Consider the following 6,000-nt stretch of genomic DNA (forward strand, 5'->3'; position numbering starts at 1 on the left):
AGCTTGCAGAGAGGGTGTTTTTTGAAAGTATGAATTACTCTTCACACTGAAAGCGAGGGATAGAAGCAAACTATATATTTTATCAGGTATTGTAAGTATACACCCCATCCTACAGCTGAAATTTATATTCAGTTCTGATAAGCATTGGTCCATCTTAGGAAAATCTGAGGTTTTGAGCAAGAACAGTGCATTTTGCTGAGCATGGATGTGCAACAAGCACACAGCACCTATGCTGGCCCCTTGTAAATGCCTGCAGCTTGTCTGATTTGAATAAAGTTATGCCTGCTACTGTCAGAACTGCATTTGGCTCATGGTCTTCATGCAAATTGCCTCTTGCCTGAATGCACGCACCATATTAAGAATGCAAATATGTTTGGACTCAATGATTGTTCCTTTATTTGCTGTACACCACCCTAATTCACCAGGAGCTGAATCAGGCTAGTTTTGGTGTATGCAGGAAGGCAGAGACTCAGACAAAAATACATGAAACTGTTTGCAAATAAGTTAATTATGTCAATAGATCTGATCTTAACAGTAACATTCTCTGATATGCATATGACTTCTTGGGCGTAACCAACAGATTAAAAAGAGAAAATGTTTGAAAATAATAGTTACTGTCCACAACATGAATTGTCTTTTCCTGCATACACCTCAAATACACTTATATCCAGGATTCCAGAATTTCCTATCTGTCATACTTGGAGCTCTGAAGGCCAGGGTAAGCCATTTTATCTTCCTCTGAATTTCAAACCATAGATTTCTGTGAAATGAATTGCTTGTATTTGACTATTGGAAAGGCATCCAGTGCTGATCTGGAGACATCTGGAAACCTAAAAAACAATCCCTCCTTTATAATTTGTTCAAATGAGTGATAACCATACCCATTAAAAATGTAGATCCTATTTCTCATTTGAATTTCTATGATACACTTTTTCATTCCTTCTCACTTCCAGCTGTTATTCTGGACCTTTGCCAACCTTCTGTGAGGCTCTTGGAAATAAATAAATAAATAAATAAATAAATAGAAATTATATCTGAGACAAGAGAATTAAAAAAAGAAAAAAAGAAAAAAAAAAAGAAAGAAAAAAAGAAGAAAAATAAAGAGCAAGACAGTATTTTTGTCTTTCAGAAAGAAACAAATCTTTAACTACAAAATTAATTCAATGAAAAATTTTAAATTCTCATTTCACTTTCAGGTTTTCTTTTGTTTTTTTCTTTACATGCTTAAAAAAAACCCACTTTCAGTTATTTAGAAGGGAAGACCCTGAAAATTAATGATACTCCATTTCCAAAGGAAAAAATGAAACAAAACCAAAAACAAGGAAGCAAACAAAATCACTTAGCCATATTTCAAGAGTGCGCTTTTCTTTCCTGTGGGAAAATTCACGCGTTCTTCGCACTGAGATATTAGGTTTGAACTTTCAGTCATTTAATGAGTTCCCAGTTCCCAGCATCTAAGCATGTTTCCTAAGCACAAAGCACTTGGGCGCATTCTTGTTGCATCCCTGAATGGAGGCGGAGTGCTGAATCACGCCGGGAGCGCTGGCTGAGCCATGGCAGCCCACCACGCTGCAGGATCCCAGTGCTCCCAGTCCGCAGCAGGGAGCAGTGTGCTAGCAATTACATCACGCCAGGAATTAAAGCCAGGCCTTCTCTGCAAACTTTTTCCAGTTCTATATAATGTCACAGATACATAACGTGAAATTGAAAACACACGTCTGCCATATTTAAAAAGAAACCATCCACTGGTGTTTATATTTGCTCACTTTCAACATGTACAGACAGCACAAAATTGAATATGTGTACAAATAAAAAGCAGTAATCTGGTAAAGGTTTCTATTATAACAGCACTTGCACTGTGGTTTGGATGTATGGCATATGAAAGTGGAGGTACATAGATTTGCACACAGCACCAGGCAGTGAGATTACACATTTGTGCTTTCAGACCTTCAGCCACAAGGTGCCTGAGGGGTGTGTGCCCACACAGACGTGCAGCACGCATACAGCACAGAGGTGGACTGCTGCAGTCCCAAAGAATCAAGTAAGTAGGTGATGCTATATATCAATCAGATGTCACAAACAGATTTTCAGCTAAATTAACATTAAGCTATCAGTCATATTTTCTAGTTGTCTTTTACAGTCAAGTCTATACCAAAAGCTTTATGATTTGAAATTATGTTTTCCAAATTTCTTTTGTCCTCGAGGGCTTTTGGCAATATTTTAAACCTCACATCATTTGCTAAAGCAGTAATATTTCCATTTCTGGTTATTTTACATGAAGCCTGTGTCTGAAAGGAGCCAGTACGAATTTAAACGCTTGCTGCTTTCGCGACCAAGGCACCCTGTGATAGCAGCGAGGAATGTGGCTTGAGCCCATCTCTGGGCGGCCTTTTCAACAAATACCTCTGGCAGTGCTAGAGGTGGCAGCCCATTCTCTATAGAGATAAGCACTTAGAAAATGAAGAAAGCAAAGAGTGAATGGGATTCCTAAGAATATAGGACTTCCCCATCACCACAATGCTATGTTGCTTTACACTGATGTAACTGCAATAACAATGTTTGATTGGGCCGTTTGGGTTTTTGTTCACTTTCTGCGTGACAATTATTTAATTTGTATTCTTTTGTGCTGGATCCACATAAAGCTTTAGGATTGCAGTCCTGATTTACTTTCTACCCATCATTTCCAAGTCTTTAAGAACCAACTGAAAAGCATGGACTATACCCATTACATGTTCAGGTTGAGTAAAGGTATCAGGAAGCAGATAATCATGGCTTGATATTTTATATCTTACTTAAAATTAATTTATGATTGTGAAATTAACAACACACACAGAAACACTGTTTCTAAGTTAAAAAAAAAAAAAGTGGATTTTTAATGCACTCCAATTGAAAATGTCTATTTCTACATCTTGTAATTCTCTGCTGCATTTTAACAAAGTGGCAAAATTAAAAATAAAATAAAATAATATAAAATAAAATATAAAATAAAATAAAATCTACTGCAAAATGGGATTAAGGAGAGGAAAATAATAAAATAAATAAGGCAATCCTGCATGTTTTGTGTCTGCAGGGCTGGCAGAGCCTGGGGAAGGGGAATAGTGCTTACGCAGAGGAGGACGCCATGGTGCTTGCTGCCTGGAGCTGTCAGCCATGCTGCCGCACGTCCCACCACAGCAGGCTGAGCCGCTCTCGCCCCGCCATTCCATTCTGCCCATCTGCTGCTCTGCTCTCCTCTCCCTGTCAGTGCCTCCCTCATGCAAACATCCTCAGCTTCACTAGAGGCACAGTGAGAGCTTGTTTTCTTTAGAAGAGAAACGAATGAGAAAAAGAGGAAAAAAGGAGAAGGAAAAAATTATATTTTCCAACCAAGACAAAGAAAAGGCGAGGCTTGTCCTGCCTTGCTTTAGAGAGCTGCTCTGCATTCAGGGGTGAACATGGGTGGAGAATGATGCTGTTGTCTCACAAAGGACTCACGTCGAGCTGAATCTTTGATTACAGGACAAGTGCCTGCATTAGGTCCCTTGGTGCGCTCACATTCTGCTCCTGCCATTTGTACGAAATCTCTGAGTGATCTCTTTGTGAATATGGACCCCAACTGAATCAAAGACTGGCTCCTTCTTTTTTTATTTATTTTCCCCCTTATTTTTCTGCAAGCATCCCTTCTCTTTCTGATCCCCCTCATCTGCTCTCTCCCTTCTGCCCATTTCACCAAACACCCAGAGGTTACGGGAAGGGAATGCTAAGGATATAAAGAAAAAAACAGTGAATGGTAAGCTCTAGAAATAGAGGTGGAGGTGGCTTTCTGTGCATTATAAGCTTCTACCTCAAATTCTGCTGTGAGTGGTGAATAGCCTTGTGCTTTCCATGCTGGGATTTGTGCATACTACCTTCCTGCCAATATAGATGAAGGAGAGCCCAGAGTTGCTCCTGTAACCATGGCCACTCCTTCGCCAAGTTTTCTTGGCATACAAGGCAGGGAAAGGGCAGGATGCACCCGTAGATCCGCAGCCTCTGCACATGCCTCAAATCTGCTGAATCTTTAGGTGTCATCTGAGAGTGCTCTTTTAAGCAAAATCACCCAGCTCCTGGCATCCACGAGGTGGAAAACAAATATATAATTGACTGAGATTAAAAGCTGCTTCAATGAAATGCCATGCAGGATTCGTGCAGGCCAGGGAAGTGGGATTTTGTATGCACCTGCCCAAATTGAAAAGGTTATTTTGCTGTCTTCGAGATGACTCTTGAGCTGAAGGCAGGGCTGAGGGCCGCTGCCCTGAAAGAAGGGGAGTTGCTAGGAGATAAGTCCAAGATTTCAGACAGCATTGGTCAGAGTTATCTCTAATTGACAGCTGCTTACCCTAAGGGTCTAATTCTAACCTTGAGACCAAAACCATAATGAGAGGGCAGTTTTCCCTCACCCCTGTTTTCTAGCCAGGGCAAGGAGATTACTGCAGGCCTGTTCTTCTCTGGTTTTTGTTATGCTTCTTTCAGTGGGGCAGCCCTGTGAGACCAGAGCCTGCTGTGCTTTCTGAGGCGATAGTTTGCATCAGTGAGCCCTGTCTGATTCATACCACCTGAATAAACTCACTCTTACAGTTAAGATGGTCTCCTTATTTTTTTTCTCTTTTTTTTTTCTTTTTCCTTTTTTTTTTTTTTTTTTTTTTTTCCTAAAGGGGGAAGAGTGCACAGAAAATCTCTAAACTTAAAATTATTTAAAGACTTTTCTTTTTCTTAAAAAAAGCAGATACTTTAGTGTACGGTCTATGGTTAACCCTTTTTCAGGGGGCCTTAAACTGTCATTGTTAGTTTTAAATCAAGTCCATGCTGTTAGCAAGTTGCTGTTATTTAGGACTCAAAAAGAAACAAAGAGAAACATTCAAAGAAAAGAGATTAGCAGAGCCAGGAAAATAAAGGTTTCTTTTCTCTTTTTGACTGACTAGACTTGCTAGGATATTGATTTATGTAGAAAATGTCTTGGAAAACTTTGACTTGTGTTTTGAACAGGACTTTCCTATATGCAGCTGAACGGTACACCAAGTATACCCTGTCAGATTTTGTTCTTAGTTACACCAATATAAATCTGACCTTCCTCTTCCGAACTCAGCAGAGCTACTCTGGATTTGTACTAGAATGACTGAAAACATAATTTAGCTAAACATTTCCATGGGGACAATTAAGAATAAGGCACGCCAGGCTTTCTCAGGCTTGTTTAAGAACCTTCCTTTCCTCTTAACTCCTCAAGAAAGAAAAAGAAAAAAGAAAAAGAAGATAAAAAACAAAAAAGAAAATAAAAAAGAAAAAGAAAATGGAAAGTAAAAATGTATATATACATAAGTATACATATAGTTGTAGTAATTAGTCTCATGAGTTCTTGGATCTGAGGCACATTCACGTCCAAGGACAAAAATGACTTGTTCGGTTTATTATTAGTTAGTCTGTTTTTAAAATAGGTGACATCAGTTTAAATATGTATATCTTAAGCTGCGTCCAAAAATCTGCCTTTTCTGCGTTTGCCCTTTTCAGAGTGAACTAACCAGTTCATAAACATGATGTTGCTGGATGGATTACCCTGACGGACATTCTGGAGCTGGAACCCAGCATCTGCACCCATTTGCACAACAGCCAATACAAAATGGGCGCAGAAATGAAGTACATTCCTACTGTTTATTTCACTGGCCAGTAAAGAGGATGCTCCCAACTCCATCCTCAGTCTGAGTGCCAGCTTTTGATGGGGTTGTGGATATATAAATGATGAACCCACTGAGACCAGAGACCCGCTCTGTGAAAGACTGACTGCTAGTGTGGATGTTTTCAAAGTTAGCAGTGTGATCGCTTGAATTACACAATGATATTCTTATTTTGAAAGCAAAGTCCAATGGGCAAATTAATTTCTGAAGGCATAGCTGAATGCCTGACTGCCAAAGTGGATAATGAGCGTATCACCAGTGACTCAGAGGGGAGGCAGCAGTAAAACAGGGAGTGAGGCTGGACAGCAATAAA

General features: G+C 39.6%; 1 long non-coding RNA gene across 1 annotated transcript in view; it reads right to left on the reverse strand.

Moving 5' to 3' along the window:
- The window catches only part of LOC146761555 (uncharacterized), a 29,387-nt gene extending 25,969 nt beyond the window's left edge, over nucleotides 1-3,418 (reverse strand). The window contains exon 1 of the long non-coding RNA XR_014944238.1: nucleotides 3,107-3,418. This is a non-coding gene — a long non-coding RNA (uncharacterized LOC146761555). The remainder of the gene's footprint in view (nucleotides 1-3,106) is intronic.
- Nucleotides 3,419-6,000: the final 2,582 nt, after the last annotated feature.

The sequence above is a fragment of the Coturnix japonica genome, chromosome 3 (assembly GCF_054131305.1).
Source record: "Coturnix japonica strain WE chromosome 3, WE-NBRP24, whole genome shotgun sequence".
Taxonomy (NCBI): Eukaryota; Metazoa; Chordata; class Aves; order Galliformes; family Phasianidae; genus Coturnix; species Coturnix japonica.